This window comes from Panthera leo, chromosome A1 (genome assembly GCF_018350215.1).
Source record: "Panthera leo isolate Ple1 chromosome A1, P.leo_Ple1_pat1.1, whole genome shotgun sequence".
Lineage (NCBI taxonomy): Eukaryota > Metazoa > Chordata > Mammalia > Carnivora > Felidae > Panthera > Panthera leo.
The window spans coordinates 142,315,637-142,335,135 of NC_056679.1; the positions used below are offsets into that span (position 1 = coordinate 142,315,637).

The 19,499-nt window shown below is 43.6% G+C and overlaps 1 protein-coding gene across 3 annotated transcripts in view; it reads right to left on the reverse strand.

Moving 5' to 3' along the window:
* The window catches only part of LHFPL2 (LHFPL tetraspan subfamily member 2), a 165,529-nt gene that overhangs the window by 4,605 nt on the left and 141,425 nt on the right, over positions 1 to 19,499 (reverse strand). The gene's annotated exons all lie outside the window — the stretch shown is intronic.

Sequence of the window (19,499 nt, forward strand, 5' to 3'; positions counted from 1 at the left end):
AGGAAATTCACACAGAACCATGGTTAAATTGCAAGAGACCAGATCTTAACCTGAATTAAAGCCTATGAGGAGTCTTTTTGTTGGTATTCACCAACAACCAACTGCATACCCAAGTCAGAGATTTCTATACTTATATAAGGATTTAGAAACACACCGCAGGGGCTCCTGGGTGGCTCAATTGGTTGAGGGTCTGACTTCGGCTCAGGTCCTGATCTTGCAGTTCGTGAGTTTGAGCCCTGCAGCGGGCTCTGTGCTGACAGCTCAGAGCCTGGAGTCTGCTTTGGATTCTGTGTCTCCCTCTCTCTGCCCCTTTCCCACTCATGCTCTGTCTCTCTCTGTCTCTCAGAAAATGAATAAACATTAAAAAAAAAATTTTTTTAATTAAAAGAAAAACACACTGCAAACTTCAGAATTGTTTTGTCTGAATTCTTTTAGAATGCTTTTAAATGAATTTGGCCCTGAGTAGACACTAATAAGCTCTGTTGCCACTTTGCTGACCCCACCACCCTATCATTAACTTGTGTTAATGTGTCCATTTTTCTGTTCCTTATAGCTTCACTGCTATGTAACTGAGAGTTCTCTTGCCAGCTCTAGGAGTTGAGGACTAAGGCAAAGCAAGTGAGACAAAATGTAAGGAGACCATCACTTTCAGGGGTCTGCCCTGTGGGAGAGAGTGAGTGCATTGCCTGCCCCCCTCTAGCCCTGGCTACCAGTCCCATACCAGAAGCTGCTCATAAGGAAGTCCAGAACCTGAAATGACAAAGGCAACAGAGGGCCCCAAATCTTACCTAATGTAACTTTCTCGGTAGAAAGAATGCCGCAAGAGGATGGCTTTATTTTATGTGGCAGGAGAAAAAAAGTTTTCTCTGCAAAATGACACCTGTATAATCAAGATTGCTAATTTATATCCCCCAAAAGCTTTTTCAGATACCTTGCAGTGGCAATTCTATCCTCCTCATTTAATCTTGGTTCTAAATTCTGTCTTCCTACCTTTACTGAAATTCTCTGGGTTTACCATACCAAAGCTTCCAAGTCATTACAGCAACTTTCCCACAAAAAAGAACGTGACTGAACCTGTAGTAGTATTAGGTTTGAACAAGATCAAGGGCTGTGTTTCAAACCACAGATCACAACTTTCATGGTTCTGTCTTCATCCTATGATGACATCTTCTCACCAAGCATGGCATTTCATGTCTGATTTTGGATCTGACCATCCCTGCTTCCCTAATTAATTCCATTGTTCTACTCTGGAGGCCTTAGAGGACTTTCTAGCAGGGATGGAATAGAGAGAACTGGTTCCTCTGTTCACTGTCTGAAGAAGGGTGCTTCAAAAATGAAGTCTTTGCAACCCTGCAACCCTTTATTTCTCCATAGGTCAGAGTGCTAGGAAGTAGGTAGAGAAATGCCCTCCACAGTCAGATGCGTAAGTGAAAGGAGCTAATTCCCCCAAGGATAAGGCCAGGCCACCAGTGAAGAATGTGTTGGTACTCTAGAATATGCAAGGTCTTAGCAAAGACTCACTAAATTAAGAGGTAGGTCAGTTAATAGTTACAAGCTCTGAGTTCAGGGTATGACAGGGGTTTGAACCCAAGCTTTTGCCAGTTAAGACTGGTGCCCTTAGAAAAAAATCTCTTTTGTCTGATTATGATTCCTCACCTGTACAATGGCTAATCCTTAACTCATAAAATAGTTGTGAATGTTAAAAGCACCTAAAAAATACTTTCCATGTCCCTAATAGTAATGGCAGTAACAAAACTGGAACAGACTAGCAGCTGACAATAGGTGAAAACCTTTGGCAGATCCCTCCCATATAAAAGCACAGTTTAAAGTTCACCAGTTATGAATACGCAAACCCGTTCAATTTTGAGGGTATATTTTGAAAGATGTAGTAATTGGGTGGGGAGGAGGGGAGAACCCAAGCTACAACTTAATAACCTTGGAAGAATATATATACTCTCCTCCATCGGAACATACTTTATTCAGCTGGGGAGATCTAAAATTACTGAGCAAATTCTTTTGTATTTCAAAGGGCCTATGATAAAGCCTGATTAATCTCCATCTCATTCCCTAGGAAACTTCACCCAAGGAACATGGAACTTTGGTAGTCTCCACCCACAGGTACTAAGTTACCACCCTGGAAATGGTGAGGGACCATGGCTGAGACTTCTGCAAGGATTCAGAGACTCTCTGGCATGGAGGCTCTATGGTCAAGCTCTAGGCAAGGGAGCCTAATTAGCTGCTTGTCCCTATAAAAGACCCGAGTGTTCATATTTAAATTGTGGCTCTGATTAAATATTAATTATGTATATCATTTTATTATTGGGCTTAAGCCACAGAAGTAATGTTTCTTAATATGATCAAGACAGAAAGCATAGAGTTTGCCTTTACACAGGGATGGAGTTGGTTTTAGGACATAAAAAATACCTTAATTTGGCTATTTCAGATCCTTGTGGGAAGTAGGCAGTTTCAAAATAATTAAATAATACAGTCTTTATTTTAATATCAGATCCCTCTTGACCAAGCAGTCACAAATATTCTCTCCAACACTGCTCCTTAGTGCTTCTAGCTGTTCCCCCTTTCTAATAGCTCAGCTAAGGTTCTAATAGTGCGTCAGGCCAGCTTAAAATCCTGTGGCAGCTATTGGCCAATTTGTGAATAAGGACAGCAGGGAGGCTTTTCTTAACATAGAAGGGTGCCATGCTTATGAGTTTGTCCAAAGCCTCAGCTTGAATATTTATAAGCCCACAGGGCAGTCCATGTGGGAGGGTAAAAAAAGTGGGCCCTGGTATTTCTGCAAGCCCTGGTGGGTGCCATCTGTGCTGAAACCACAGGCTGCCACCCAGGGCTGCCAGCCTAGACAAACACAAGAGTGCCTTAACCAGATTCTCAGAGGGGAGAAATGGCTACCATGTACCTTGCCGTGGCTTTTGGGATCTCTCCTCCCAACACTCATCAGAGTTGTTACCAGCACAGTTAATGCCATGAAAATGCAAGACCTACGTCTCATTGAGAGAAAGGAAACAGTGGGCCTTTGGGTAAGCAAAAAAAAAAAAGTCCCATTTTTCTTCTCTCTGGTATTTACACACAGGCTCTCTACCAAAGGAATTCCAGAAAGTTTAATGATTCAGGTGGCCCTCTCCAGTGACTGCCACGCTTAGTCCCTACCTTACAATGTCCTAACTCCACTGCTCTCAGGCCCAGTGCATCTTATGAGCAGCCTGGGCCCTAACAAGCATTCCTTAGCACTGAAACACCACTCTAACAGATTTTTTTTTTGCTTGTTAATAAAAGCGAGAAACAGATCCATTAGGGTTCCCCATCTCAGAGTAAAATCCAACTTTCTCTTTCTCTCTTTGGCCTTCAAGGCTCTGCCATCCGGCTCCCTATTACCTGTTCAAACTGACCCCTGCCTGCCTTTGTAACCCTGTGCTCTCTGCTCCAGCCTCACCAGCCAGAGGGCTTTTTCACGGACATCCAGCCATGCTCGGGCCTTTGCACTTGCTATTCCTCTTCCCAGCAGTGTCTTCCTTCCAGATGGCTTTTAGGCTACAGATGCCACCGTGTTGGTGTGGCCTTCCATTCCAATCTATTTAAAATTCCAACCCTGTATCTCCCCACTGTCCTTGCTTTATTTCTCCTTAGCATTTATGATTACTAACATAGAATATATTACTTTGAATCATATGAAACTTTCACTATTTGACCATTTGTGACCTACAAAAATGGACACAAAATGTAGTTCAACCTACTATTTTACTTTGTTTCCATCTCCATCCTAGACTTTAAACTCCACGAGGGCAGGGACTTTTGTATTACATGGTTAAGCACTATGAAGCCAGGACTCAGAATAGTGCTGGGAACATAGTTAAACCTGTAATAAAATATCTCTAAACCACGGTGCATCCCGTGAAAACCACTTAAAACTTGACAGATACCAGTCAGTAAGAATGAAATGTGCCAGCAGGAAAGGAAATGACGACTCTTGGTTTATCCTGTCCCACTGTCCTGTTGCAGGTCTGTGAATCCCAGTGTTTAGAAGCAAACTTAAGCCCTGACCTTCAAAATAGGCTTAATGATACCAGCTAATGAGACAGAATTAAAGTCTTAAACAGGCACGTCAGACAACAGGCAGAAGAATGTAGTAAGACCTCCCAAGTCTGCTGCATATCGGGAATGGTTCTTCTGGTCCTCAATCTGGAGTATACCACCCAGGGGCACTCAGCTTGGTTGTGGGTTATAGCTAGAGACCAAATGGCAGGTGAAGTGTGCTCTGGAGTGAGTTTAACATAAGAGCCATGCCAGAAAACGGTCTGATCTTCCTCTGCCGCTATTAAAAAAGTAGTTTCTGAAGTTAGGTCAGCCCGTAGTTGTCTCTGGGGTCTATCACCTTGCCCTAAAGCATTACTGTTTGGGGAGAGGGGTGATAGAGAAAGGGACTAGGCCAGTGGGCCTTTGCTTTTCTTCTGACTGGCATATCTCCCCATGTGCCTGGTTGAGCAGTGATTGGCCCAGCTGGGAGGAAGAAAAGCAGGGAGAATGATACTGCCCAGCGACCAAAGAAAACAGCTAGCACTGAAAGAGACAGGAAGTCATTCAGAGGGCTGATAACCTCTGCCATGGCTCAACTTGTTAGAACGGTACCCAAGAAGGTACCATTTTCTACAACTTTAAAAGATATCCTCATCTCTGTACCCCATCTCCTCTCTTGTTAGCAGCCTCCCAGTTTGTTGCCCCAAGAGGATTAGAAGATGCCAGCATCTGCTCACCATGGGGTCACCTGGGGATGACTTAACTTTGGGGAAGAAAAAAAATGAAAAGAAACTGGTGGTTAGTTACTTGGACTACCCAAGACGCCACCACAGGCCGGACACAGAGCCCTGACAAGTCCAGTGAGGCCAACCACACGGTGTCGGTTCTCTCATGATGTATCACATGAGCTATCACAGTGCAGTGCCCACCACGCCCCTCTGCTGTTTTAGTAATATCTACCCCTACCCGGATGGAGCTTTCAGATTCAACCCTGGATTCCCAGCCGTGTGATCTTGCTGCATAGGAGTTTTCAGTCTCTGTGGTCAACCTAAACATGTGGTTTGGATTTAACTCAAATAATTAAACTACATGAGCTCTAAGAGGATAGGAGCTATGTCTTATTACAGCATTTTCAGTGCCTAAAATCTAGAAGGTTCTAAAAAAAACCCAAAAACATGAATGAAATGCACCAAGAAGAGTAAAGTCCTCACCCTCTTGCTTTGTGACCCACATTCATTGACTGTGATTAGACCAACCACAGAGTTGTATATCTTATGTAATTTTTGAACTACTGCCCTGGAATCAAATAATGATAGCAAATGTACATTTTAAGGAAATCCTTTAGGTGCGAAGACGAACATCTCCATAATCCTGCCAAGCCCCCAAATTTAGAAAGACTAGGAGTTGCTGAATATAATAAATAATACTTTACTTGAGCTGAAGATGACTACCTCACGTTTTATGAGATGCCAGGAATGGGGGAGCCCAGTCTGAACCATAGCTCTTTAGTCTGTGGAGGAAGTGAAGAAAGTCTCCATGCTGTTTCAGTCTCTCCTTGGCTGTTAGAGCACCGCCTCCTTCCCTCAAGATCAAACACACAATTGTCACTCTTTTACCACCAGCTGGCCAAGGGTATGGACTCAAGGTTTCTTGTCTTTTGTGGGTCACCCACCATTTTTGTGGAAGAAAGCCATTTTTCCTGGGCTGAAAACATCAGAACCAAAGGCTGGCTCCTGTTCTACAGAAAAACAAGTGGGTCTTTGGGCATCACGTTCCTACCTCCTCTTCAGACAGGCTTCCAGACAAAACTGCCAAGACAGGCTAGACCTTAGTTTGCAAAGCAATTTTCTAAGGACAGGAAGAAAAGAAGGCCATCTGTTACTGCTACTGTCAACCTGTAGCGAGGCCCCCAGCGAGGGACACAACACTGAGCCTCCACTAGATTGTAATCAAGAAGCTCATTCTAAAGCTATGAAATATCCTAATCTCTCTGGAGAGTGAGCACACAGCAGATAGTTGACAGTAGGCTTACTAGCTTTAGATAAATTTGGGTTCCAATTAGGTAATTCACGGGGAGTGTGTGCTGAGTATATACCATGTACTTGTCCTGCTGCCTGACACAGTCCAGGGGCCACAGCAGGGGTAGAGGACTGGGGTCATGTAGGGTTTCATAGGCTTTAAACACTTTTAGGCCAGTAATCCTCAAGGAATCTGGTCACACCACACATATCACCATTTCCTGAACAAGGGGCCTTATATTCCTGCTGACCCCTTGGGTAGTCATCTACCTGGAAATATCCCCTGTCCCCCAATTCAGATGTCCCCTCCATGTGAAACATGTGTCATCACTTCCTGCCAGAATGGTATCCTCTGTGTGCTTTCACCCTGTGCATATTCCTCTTCAGCTCTTTATCACATTGTTATTTTTGTATATTTATTCAACAGCTATTTACTGAGTTCTCGCCTCAGTGCCAGTCATTATACTCAGCCCTCAGGATACAGCAGTACCCTGGTAGGACTCTGAGCCCCTTGAGGGCAGCAAGTTTTATTTATTAGTGTACATCACAATTTTGTCTTAGCGTTTACCATAAACCTGATGGGTGTGTCACAGTTAACTTTAGATAACAGAGGTCAAGACTTCAATTTACTTCTTTGAAATAGCCACTGACTCTTCTAGGAACACGGCTGGGGACCCCTTTCAGGTCTACCCTGTGACTCAGAGGTCTGGGATGTGGACCTAGCTTAGCCTGGCTCCAGGTTTTGTGGACGCAGCTCAGTTCACCACAGCATAATGCCAGGAGGCTGCCCCTGACACCACACCCCTACACCTCATTCCCTTTCTCCAAGGCAGCCATCTCTCTAACAAGAAGCAAGGCAAGTAAGACCAGAGAATGACTGACTGGCTTCTAGTATCCCAGCCCCATTCTAGGACACCGTTCAGAGAGCATTCCAGGCTTATGGGGAACTCCAATCAACAAGTTCAAAAAGTACCGACAGTAAAGGATTAAAGCAAAACAGTCCTCCTTGCAAGAATTTTAGCTCATCTGCCATGTTGGCTTTTTCTCCTCAGCATCCTTTGCTGTTCTTCCTTAACTTTCCAATATCTTAACTCTAGAGTGCCCGGGGCTCAATCCTTTGTCCTCTTCTCTGTATTCTCTTCATCGATCACACTTGGTCCCATGGCTTTAAATACTCTAGGCTCTCATCTCCAGATGTGCATATCCAACTGTCTACCTGATCTCTACTTGGATGTCTAACAAGGTACTTGAAAATTATGTGCAAACATAACTCTTGTCCCTCCCCACTTCACAAGCTTATCTTTGCTCTGTGGACTTCACATCTGCAAATAGGAGTTCAGTTCTTATACCTGCTCAGGCCAAAAACCTTAGCATCATTGTTGACTCTGCTCTTTCTCTCAGAGTCCACAGCTCTCTATCAGCAAGGCCTATGAGCCTTCCTTCTAACTGTTCTCTGGGCCTGGAAAGCTCCTTCTCCTGATTACCCATAGGGCTGACTCCTTTATCTCCTTTTAAGTCTTTAAATCTGTTCTCCCTGAATTCTATGCTGACTAGCCTATTTCATATTAAAATTTGTCCTCTTATCATCCCAGCATACCTAACCTCTCTTACCCTGGCTACACCTTTTTTTCTTCTGTAGCATCCATCACCTTTTAATATACTAAATAATTTACTTATTTGGTTTACTGTGTCTCTGCCATCTTCAGTGTAAATTGCATGAAGAGAAAGAACTTAGGTTATTCTTTATCCCAATTGACTAGAACAATGTAAGACCTATAAAAGGTGCTCAGTAAATATTTGTGGGATGGATGAAAAGACAGTGCTGTGATGCAGATGTCACATCTTAAAGAAAACTAATGTAACATACTTGACAAGTTTTTTAAATGGTTGGAAGAAAAGCTTCAGTCAATAACGTGGATCTCTGGTGTTGGTAATTTTGGCCAACACAACAGCCATACTTACTAATGAAACCCACACAAGGTCCAAACCACGGTACTGGCCTTTTACTTGACTGCAGGCAAGGAAAACCTCCTTTCTAGCTATAGAAAATGATGTTCTTTGGGAGAACACAAAGAAAAGGGTATTAAGCCAATTAAATGTAACAGATTTTCAGTTATCTAGCAATTAGCCTTAGTTTAGCCTCAAAACTCTGAAACTGTTTCCAACAATGGCTGGCTGCAGTGAGGACAGCTAAAAAGAGAGCGAAGCTGTGGCTGACTTGTGGGAACTTTCCAAGACACCAGAGGGGAGGGAATCAGTGCAGGGATACCCCTGGGGAAGTTCAGGAAAAATGGCAGGTGACAGAAGGTAGAAGGATACAAGGGTAAATGAAGGAGGTGGACCATGGCAGTTTGCAAAGAGGTAAGGGTGGTACCTAGAAGCAGCATAAGTCTGGAGAATGTAAAGACCAACAGAAGGTGCCAGAATTGAAGGCAGAGAACACAGAAATGCTCTTTAGCCCAGGAAAAGACTCCCCCCAGCCCCCACCTCATCAGCAGCCCAGAAGGCAGGGTCACATGTTAGCATCTGATGTGTGTGGTGTGCATTCCAGGAGAGGAATACCATGTTGAGTTATTTACCTCTAAGTCTGGAACCATCATGTGGAACAACAACTGATGTACAGGGTGATTTACAACAAACCTAGGGATGCTGGTTAACATTTACCTGGATGTTTAGCTCTCTCTTCTGTCTAAATTTGAATTCTTCCCCAAATCATCTTTCATACTGACAGTTGGAAGTCATTTTGGCCGTCCTTAATGGCTATTTGTAGGTCATCAACTGTTACTAGGTGAAGACACATCTCTTTTACAGTACCCCAAGGCAAACATACATCATGAAGAAGGCACACTGTATCAGACCATCTCCAGTTCCCACCCATTGAATCTGTCATCAAGCTTATTCTTTTTTTGAAACAATTTTTTTAATGTTTATTTTTGAGAGAGAGAGAGAGTGTGAGCAGGGGAGGGTCACAGAATTAGGGATACAGAATCTGAAGTAGGCTCCAGGCTCTGAGTTGTCACTACAGAGCCTGATGCGCGGCTTGAACCCACGAACCATGAGATCATGACCTGAGACGAAGTCAGACGCTCCACCAGCTGAGCCACCCAGGAGCCCCTGTCATCAAACTATTCTTATCCCAATCATTATGGTATGAACCTGTATACTTCTCATGTGCAGGGATTGTGCGAGACATTTCTGTACTGATTGCTCTCAGTAACGATACAAGGCTTCACTAGGTTCTCTCTACTGTTTTAAGAAAGAAGAAAAGTAAGTTTGTTGTTGTTTTTAAATTTTAGAGCATTTGAGCAAGGGAGAGGGACAGAGGGAGAGAGCAAGAGAATCTTAAGGAGGCTCCACTCTCAGCATGGAGCCTGACCTGTGGCTGGATCCCACAACCCTGGGATTGTGACATGGCCTGAAATCAAGACTGAGCCACCCAGGTGCCCCGAAGTGTACTTTTTAACAATTTTAGCTATGAAATTTTAAGGTGCAAGTATAGGGTTAACCAACTATCTGGAAAACTATCTAGAACAAGGGTAGTAAAAAAGAGAAGTCTTAACTCTGACATAATATGCATTTGTCCCACAAAAGAACAGTATTGGTTTTGGCTCAGATGGACTCCCATTCAATTGTAAACTCGTTAACAGCCCTAAGGAGTGTGGTCCCTTTTCCTTGGCGTCTGTGTCTCCATCCCTATCCCAAATCCACACTCAGTCCTTAAGCCATTTTCCTCTACACATGCTGTGTTCTTGACCCAACTTCACAAGTCATTTCTTACTCTTGTTTTCTTTCTAGTCTTAACATCTTTTCCAGAACCTTTTGGAAAGGTCTTCTATGGCAAAATAGTAGATTCGAAGATGACACGGAGCTAAAGCTATAAACACCCTCCCCATTTTACACATTCACAACTATAACTAAAGTTGGAAATTTATACGGATGATTAGAACTTTTTAATAGGGCAACCAGGGGCACCTGGTTGGCTCAATAGCCTAAGGGTCCGACTTCAGCTCAGGTCATGATCTCACGGGGTCGTGGGTTTGAGCCCTGCATTGGGCTCTGGGCTGCCAGTGTGGAGTCTGCTTGGGATTCTCTCTCTCTCCCTCTCTCTGCCCCTTCCCCATGTGTGCTCTCTCTCTCTCTCAAACATAAATAAACTTAAAAAAAAATAACAGTGACAAGCATTAATGCTCATTGAGCACTATAATGTGCCAGGCACTGGTGAAGCATTTTAACTCATTTAGTCCTTCTAACAATCTTCGGAGGTTGGCACTATTATCATTTGATGGATGAGGAAACGGAAGCATGTGGGGTTAAATTAAGTAGGGTTACACAGGTAATGAGTGGTGGGGCTGGGACTCCAATGCAGGCAATATGGCTCCAAAGTCCACTCCTGAGCCCTCGTGCTAGACTACTGCTGCTGCTTCACTGCAAACCAGAGATTAGCTTCTGAAACAAAAGCATGTGTCCAGCTGAAGAGGGGAGACTCATATGGCTGGCTTCCTTAACACCTACAAGAGGTTAGAGAGCAGATGATGAGGAACACTTACCAAGTGAGAGAACCACAGGAGTGTTGTGAGGGGGTGGTGGGGAGAGGGAGACTGCACCAAAAGGTGAGGACAGGCTGATTTGCTAACCATACAGCAAGACAACCAAAAGGTAAAGAAGTTCCATCCACAGGACTTTCTCTTCCATTACAGTCTGAATATCACCAACCTTCTTACTGCCATATAGATGCCACTTGGGAATGGCTGTCCCTGGCCAGAGAAGCTTCTAGGAGGAAAACCTAGTGACCAAGTGAGAACAATTTCAAGTCTGTGGTGATGTCCTCTTCTGAAAGTGTGGGACACCTGTGTGAGAAAACTGCAAGCAAAACATAAACCCCATTGGACTAGAGGGGAAAAATGTAAGCCATACAATCCATACACATTTTTGTCTTTGCTCCGAGATTCTGTATGATTGGGGACCATCTAAAACTGCACATCCACCCAGAACAATAATGTCATCCACAAGAAAACATGTCCTACGTTCTTCCCAGGACAGCCGATTAAACAAAACACAGCACCTAGAGCATTCTCAGCCCCCAAATGACATCCTCCTCCAGCAGGTCAGCCACTGTTTAACCATCTCACCCCCTTCAGGTGGCTTTTCTTAATCCACAGAATATGGCTGATGATCTTTGTCTCTCTTGACCTCCTCCTCCTCCATCATTGTGCCACTGTCTATATATCATAGGCTTAAGCTAACCATGTGTTGGTAAGAGATCTGCTTGTCTCGGTGTCTACAGGACCGGGATATTGCCCTCAATCTTAGGTATCAGGCTCTCATAAAATCTTGCTTAGCACAAGTGCAAACACCAGGATGGTGGCTCCCAGGACCCTTCTTTGCACCCAAGGAGAGTTTTGCTCCCATGCCTCCCAAGTTCCAAAGCTAACTAGCAATGGTATTCCAGATGCTTGACTTGACTTCTCAGGTGCTTGACTTCTCAGATGCCAGGCCACTATCCTCAGTTCCAAAATGTCAAGTTAGCCATTCAGAGTCAGGGATATTTGAATAGTATTTATAAACAAGTAATTAAGTATTAGTTATAAGGCAAATCAAAGATTTCTGCCCAAGAACTGCCACCTTTGGTTAACCTATACCTTTGAAATCACTTTGCCCATTAAGGTTTTTCAAGTTCTCAATGAAAATTTATTCAAAAGCCAAAACAGAATTTGGTTTTGGTGCTTGCCGGTTCTGAAATGATTCTTTAGTTCTCCAGGTGATGGCTCCATTAATTATTTATACCTTGTCTGGGCGGGCAGAGGTCATGTCAGGATGGGGCTCAGTAGCACTGGTAAACACTTTACTCATTCTCAAATATCTAGAAACTTATAGCTGTGCTAGTACAGATCATAACACAGATCATGTTTTTATCAGTGAACGTACATTTACTGAGGCCCATTCTGAGTAGTAGAACTAGAACTGTGAAAAAGACACAATCTGGACCCTTTAACATTCTTGAAGAGTGTTGCCCACACTTCTGGACCTCACACACTAGTATAATAGCCAGAAAAGTTACTGGAAGGCCAATATTTTTATTTTGCCAATATAAGGACACTGAAAATAACCACAATCTTCTTTCCTCATCATTGCATAAAAGAAAGGATATTTTTAACACAAAAACAGTGAAGGATGTAATCTGACAATGAAGGACAGTTCTATAAATTGAATACGTGCAGCTCTAAGAAATCTTACTACACTGTCCTTATCTTTCTCGTTTTTGCTGTGCACCTTTTGCAGTGGAAACCTTCGCACAGAGTGGACCAGGATTCACTCAAAGGCAGTAACTGCTGGGCTAGAGGCCCATCTGAGGAGAGGGAAGGGAGGTGGAGAGGGTCCCGTGTCAGGCTGGGGACACCTTTCTAAAAAGCAAGTAATAGGTTCAAGAGTAAAGAGGCTCTTTCAAGTTTTTACTGCACTGAATTTTAAAATGTCAGGAGTTTATGGACAAGCCAGACTAGGCTCAACTCTTATATTTAATAACTCTGCTTTGATAGCCAGGTCAGGAACTGGAGGTCAGAGCGTTCACGGGTAATGAAAGGGTTTTTGACTGATGACCACAGTGTCTTTGTAATGCAGATTATGTCTACATGTCATCTTCCTACAGGATTAATAACATTAGAGGTTTTTTCACCAAGATTTTCTGAAGGGAAGGAGAAGAAAAGGATCAGGTGTCAATTTTTTTAAAAAGCTCTATTAAGACTCCCACCATCTCCCAGAAGGGTCTAGTACGGTACTTGTCTCCTACTAAAAACACTCCCATGGAATTATAATTAGCAAGAAAAATACTTTTCCAGGGTGGGGGGTGGACAGCGGATGACAGAGCAACATAAAGGGAATTCTTTGGAAGACCATCAGAGCATAGTTGTCACAAAGAGGCTTTACAACCAAGGCCCCAGAGGAAGTTTCTGTTATAATTACTCAGAATTAATGACCACCAATTAAGAATTGTCTGATGCCCTTAGAATATATGGAGAAACAATCTATAAGAAAGATGCACTTTCCCTCATGTTGAACCCTCCTTGAAGTCTTTCTCTGCAATGATTCATATTTATATGCAAATTACTTCACCAGTTTCTAAAGCCTTAGCTCTTAAAATGCATCCTGACAAACACAGGTAAAGAAGAATTTACTCAGATTATTCCTTCCTGTGAATTACTGATACAGTTTTACTTTCATTCTAAGTGAGAAGCTATTTTTTAAACTATTTACATGCAACTGGGAAAAATTTATGAAATATTTTCTTGATAAATTATTCATCCAACATGCAGGATTAAGAAAGAGCTCCTGTTTGGGGCAGCTGGGTGGCTCAGTCAGTTGAGCCTCTGACTCTTGGTTTAGGCTCAAGTCATAATCCCAGGGTCATGGCATCACCCCCGGCCCCGCCCTCCCTCCCTGAACATGGAGCCTGCTTGAGATACTCTCTCTCCCTCTGCCCCTCTCCCCTGCTTGCACATTCTGTCTCTCTTTAAAAAAAAAAAAAAAAAAAAAAAAAAAAGGAAAAAAAGGGAAAAAAAAAGTTCCTGTTTGACTATAACCAAATTACACTGATCATTCAAAATAAACTTCCAAAATAAAATGCAGTGTATAGTAAAGACACTTTAAAAATTTTTGAGCTATGAAATTTTTAGGATAATAAGTAAATCTGTTGCCTGCTAAAGGTCTTAGGGTCCAGATCACATTAAATAATTCCTACAGGGAAGCACACATCATCTTTTCAACACTAGGGCCCTGAGGTTAGCCTCAAAACTCTCAACACACAGCAACTGTGCGTTTTGTGTTTAAGTTTTTAATATTGGCTTCATGTCCTATGTTTATTTGAGATTTCATTGGTACTGGGGCTGTCTTTTAAAAAAGAGACTGATTCCCAGACATTTAATAACATTACTGGAGAGACTGTATACAGTAACTGAGCTCATAAATAATGGCCGACTATGCCATAGCACAGCATCAGAGGAGATGCAGATTACTTTTCAAGTGGCAATGCAGCCTAGAAAACCATCATTGCATTAAGCTCTTAAAACAGAGTACCTGAACTGCTCATGTAAATATTCAGAGCCATACTTAACGTGATTATTTGTTAATGGAATTTGAACATACAGCATCCATGCCTCCATGATAATTTACATCTGTAATTAAGTGGTTGCCATGGCAAACGGCTTTCCACATTTTATATATGCATATCAATTGCTATATCTGAATTTTAAGAGAATTTGCAATTTTCTTGCAGACCTTCCAACTGATTTTGTTTTAACTTTTTTTAATGTTTACTTATTTTTGAGAGAGACAGAGAGGAGCACGAGCAGTGGAGGGGCAGAGAGAAAGGGAGACAAAGAATCTGAAGCAGGCTCCAGGTTCTGAGCTGTCAGCACAGAGCCCGATGTGAGGCTTGAACCCACGAGCGATGAGATCATGACCTGAGCTGAAGTCGGACGCTCAACCGACTGAGCCACCCAGGTGTCCCTATTTCCATCTCATTCTTAAGATTTCAGCTAAGATGTTGTTTTCCCTGGGAAGCCATCCCTGACTCAAAAACCTCTCAGTGTTAACAGTGCTTCAAACTTGCCTGTTTTCCCATTATGTACTCGGGCAGGATCCTATATATTCTTTAAAAACAGATCCCAGTTCCTAGATTTATTCAAATTAGGTGTCTGCTTGGTCCACTTGCTTTTAGGGAATAGTTTTGTTTTTGTTTTTTGGGTTTTTTTTGGTCTTTTTTTGCTTGTTTTCTGTATCTAACAATATGGTTGAGTTCTCTGTTCCCTTTACACACACTCACACATTTTGCTTATCTAGGGTACAGTTTATAAAACAAAGACTAATATGGCTGGGGAGCAGAAACTCAAAAAACTGTAGACCTGGTCTTTGCACTTACTAGGCATCCCATAAAAACTCCTTGAATTGAAATTTAATTCTACCCTGCTGTAGAACATTTCTGCATTCTTCAGTTTTCACCAAGGGATTACCAGAGATTGATGAATGAGTACATATGTCATAATCGATGGTTTTCTTAAATTGTTTCAGACATAGACCCAAACTCTGGCACTTTCTGTCTGGAGAGCCAGAATGGAGAGCCTCCTTTTGATGGCCAGAAGCTTCCAGTGCCTTGTTCTAAGAAGGAAAAGCAGGTGATGCTTCCTCTATTTTCCTCATGCCTTTTCTTTGAGGTTATTCTGAAGTTGGATAATCAGGGTCACACTACTTTCGTGGAGAAAGCCAGGTTAATTTTTCAGGTGTGAAACTACGGGACAAGGTCTCTGTGAGAGCCAGGAATCGCTTCCCCTCTCCCTATGCTTTCTAAGTCCCCGTTCTTATTTTTCTCCTTTCCAATGGCTGATCTTTTTGGCCCAGAAGTGAATGGGTAGAGCACGGGATAAGTCAGAATGGATGCTGAGATTGGGGTGAGTCATGGTTATCTTCTTGATGCTAAGGTTACTGTTCACCCTGTGAAAAATAACCATGGGAATACCAAATCCTAGCTAATGATCATGGTACATTTTAGATGCCTATCCATACTTGCACATCCATTCTGATTTACGACAAAGCAATTCCACAAGCAGCAAAGGTAAAACCCTCTACTTGTCTGCTCTCACCGATTCTTCTTTTACTCCTTTCCCTTTTTTCATATTGTCCTCCTTCATCCTCAGTCACTGCTCATTTCCCAGAAAGCTGAGCCTGCACCCCCCAGGTGCTGAGCCATGGCGACAGAGAGCGACTCCCATGAGCACACCCTCTATGCCAACCCAGCGCAGGCAGAGGTCAGCCCCACAGCCATCTATCTGGTCAGACTGGTGGGGCAGCTTGCTGAGGCGATCCTATAGGACTGAAATGGATGTAGACAGACAGAGGGCTACGGGAGTACAGAGCATGAGGGCCGACCAGACACAAAGGAGCAAACAAGCAGATGAGGGAAGACTGAAAAGACAGCAGGCAGCCAGGCCCCGCAGCTCATGTGCTAGTCCAACCCTCACGGCGACGCCAGTGGAACGGTCCAAGCCAATGCAAGTGAGCCAAATCCTGAGCTCATTTTAATGGCTTCTGTCCCAAACCTGAGTCACTGGGGATTCCATGGACTTCCAAGAGAGCCCTACATGCGTTTCTAAAAACAAACAGCTCGATGCTGTCATGGAAAACCTGGATCTTTGCGTTCTATGGTTTCATTATGGATTACATCCAGGTCACAACCTAAGGAAGACAAGCTGGCAGCAAAGACCCTGCCGGCTGCGTGCCCAGCCTTTGTAATCAATCCCAGAGGGCTAGGGCCTGATGTGTGCTGCTGGCTCTGCCAAACAAGTCCTCACCTAGGGACACGCAGCCTGTGAGTTACTCTGTGGGGGGAGCCTGCAAAGGCACCTGCAGTCAAGGCTCCATTGCTCGAAGCGGACGCCAGAAAGGGAAGAAACTAGAGACTCTGTGTGTCTGCGGGAAGAGAAGTTCTTGGTTTTCCTGTCAATTCAACTGCTATCTCCTGCTTAAAAAGAAAAAAGAAGAAGAAAAAAAAAAGCCCCAAGAACACCCGTAGTCACACCAATGCCGCAGGACTGCTCTACACTCTCTTCAGCCCTGATACAGGCAGGCTAGGAATGGGCCAGGGAGCAGCCCTATACGACACGGTCATGTTTGACTGCGAGAGAACAAGGTCAATTCTGAGGACTAAAGTAAATACCACTATTCCTTAAAATGCAGCATTTCTAGGGGGCACCTCGGTGGCTCAGTCGGTTTTAAGCGTCCGACTCTTGGTTTCGGCTCAGGTATGATCTCACGGTTCATGGGTTCAAGCCCCACTTCAGGCTCTGTGCTGGCAGCGCAGAGCCTGCTTGGGATTCTCTTTTTCTCCCTCTCTCTCTGCCCCCTCTGCACTGCGTCTCTCTCAATCTCAAAATAAAATAAATAAATAAAAGAATACTTAAAAAAAAAGGCAGCATTTCTAGGAAACATAAAAAAATACTAAAACCTGCCAAGAAAGCAGACACACTTTAGTAGCCAAAGAACTACCACTTATTATTTACCGTGTGCCAACTGTGCTTAAGCCTTTCTTCTCATATATTATCTAATTTCATCCACAAAACAACCCTGAGGGTTGTACTACTATTATACCCATTTTATAAGTGAGAAAAAAGGTTTAGAGAATGAGGTACATCACTAGACATTTCACAGCCACTGTAAGGGGAGGTCAGGACTGACCCAGGAGCAGGTGAGGCTTGACGTCTAATCGCTGCTGGGACTGGAAAACTCAACACCAAGGGCATCTGTGCATAGGGATTTCGGAGGTGTCAGATTGGTGCCCACCAGTAGGCCAGACCTTGAAGGCAAATCCTGTATCTGGGTTAACTTCATAGTCAATACGTGTATTTGATTGTTATTTTTAAGTAAATGAGATTTTGAGATTTCCACTGAGACAGCAAATTCTTTCACATCCACTTCTAAATTCAAAATATCCAGGTTTTGATGATTTATGTTACACTTTCTATAGGCAATGAGGCCACACAAACCTAAGGCCTGTTTATTCTTTAAAATTAGTCGTAACAAAGGAACACGCTTACAACAGCTTGTCATTTTTCTTCTAGTTATACTTTACGAAAGTGTCACTTTTGCCAAAATGAAAGTTGTAAGGACAAACACGGTGTGAGTCGATTTCCCAAGAATGCTTCTGTTGCCCTGGCAACAGCTCCTTTCTCACCGTTTGTTCCAACATCACATAGATCCAGGGCTGAGAAACGGGTTGTGGGGAGGGGAAAGACTGATGCTCACAGCTGCAACAAGTCCTTGGCTGAGGCTGAGCAGATGCTATCACATACTGGCTGACAGGAGAGAAAGCAAGTCAGCGGTTTCAGACACGGGGGGTGGGGGGGGGGGCAACTTTCTCAGCTGTAGATTCAAGGACCGTGGCTGCCGTGGATGCCGCCTTGAACTACCTGGTAGAGACCTCCACGAGGAAGGGAAGAGCCACTGAGCAACCCTTACAGATGTGCCGCCTGCCCCGAAACATGAGGGAGTCGCCTGCTGAGTGCTTGGTCCATCTTACCCGTGATTTCTGCTCCAGAGGGGCGCTGCCATGCTGGCAGGAGAAAACAAACTACTTCCTGTACTTCAGTTCTTAGCCTTAGATCGGTAGGCCCTGGAGAGGTAGTCTGACTACACAGGAATCCCGGCCGCTTGCCAATTCCAATTTTTAAGTAATTTCAGACTTTCTGGGGTGCTCTGTGTATGCACGGGGAACATAAGCGATAAAGATGGGGAGAAAGTTCTCTTAGAAAATCTAGACTTTGGGAATTGGACAGGTGACAAACAGACTAGCACCTCAGGTATGCTCCTACTTCCTTCTTTTCAACCATCCTTCCCAGAGGCCTGACACAGCCAGAAAGAGAAAAGTCAGGAGTAGTTAACTGGAGTGTATGAATAATACCTAAGATACGTACTGGTCTTTGTGCCAAAAAGAATCTTCTTGCCATCTATGTGAAATAGCAAACAAGAGCACCAAAAGATGTGTTGGACCAACCCTCATTCTAAGAGATCAAATTTGCTGGACTAACACCTTATTAAAAACTGCACGTAAACAGTAAGACTGAAAGGATATCTACAGGTTGCTTCTGAATGAGTGTAAAAGACAGCTTGTGGTGTTACTCCCTCCCCCCCTCCAAGAGGCCCCACTATAAATGGCCACTGATTTGCTAGAAGGCACTAAGTTTCTCAGGATGAAAAGCATTCTTAGGGATGATAAGCCAGGAGTTTTGCCTGCATACCAGTGCTTCGATAAAATTCAGAGTAAAGGCATGAATCATCAAGGATGAGGAAGCACAACATAGTAAGGAAAATTTACGCAGAAATCCACTTCTCTGGTCAACCAGGGCGCTTAGCCAGGATTAATGAATTGTGTATGCTGCCTTCCCTTCATCTACATGTTTATTCTGGCTTTTCAAAAGCCTTTGGTAAGAGTTCTCAGCCAAAGTTTTAAGATATACACGGCATATATGCACATGTGTGCACTGCCTGAGGCACTGTGTGTCCCACGGCAGTAAAGGAGGGGCGTTTCTCTGACAAGAAAAGATGAATCTGATTTAACATTTCTGGGAGGTAAAACACCAAGCTGAAGGGGATGAACTGCAGATTCCAGAAGTTAATCAAAAAGGGGATAATGAGCTTCACATAATCAAAAATCTAAGATAAAGTCATATTTTCCAATCTCCCTATTTTTTTGTTAAATTTTTTAATGTCTATTTATTTTTGAGAGAGAAAGCATGAGAGGGAGAGGGACAGAGAGAGACAGAGACACAGAATTCGGAACAGGCTCCCAGCTCTGAGCTGTTAGCACTGAGCCCACCGCCGGGCTCGAACTCACAAGCTGTGAGATCATGACCTGAGCCAAGCTGGCTGCTTAACCAACTGAGCCACCCAGGCACCCTGCAATCTCCC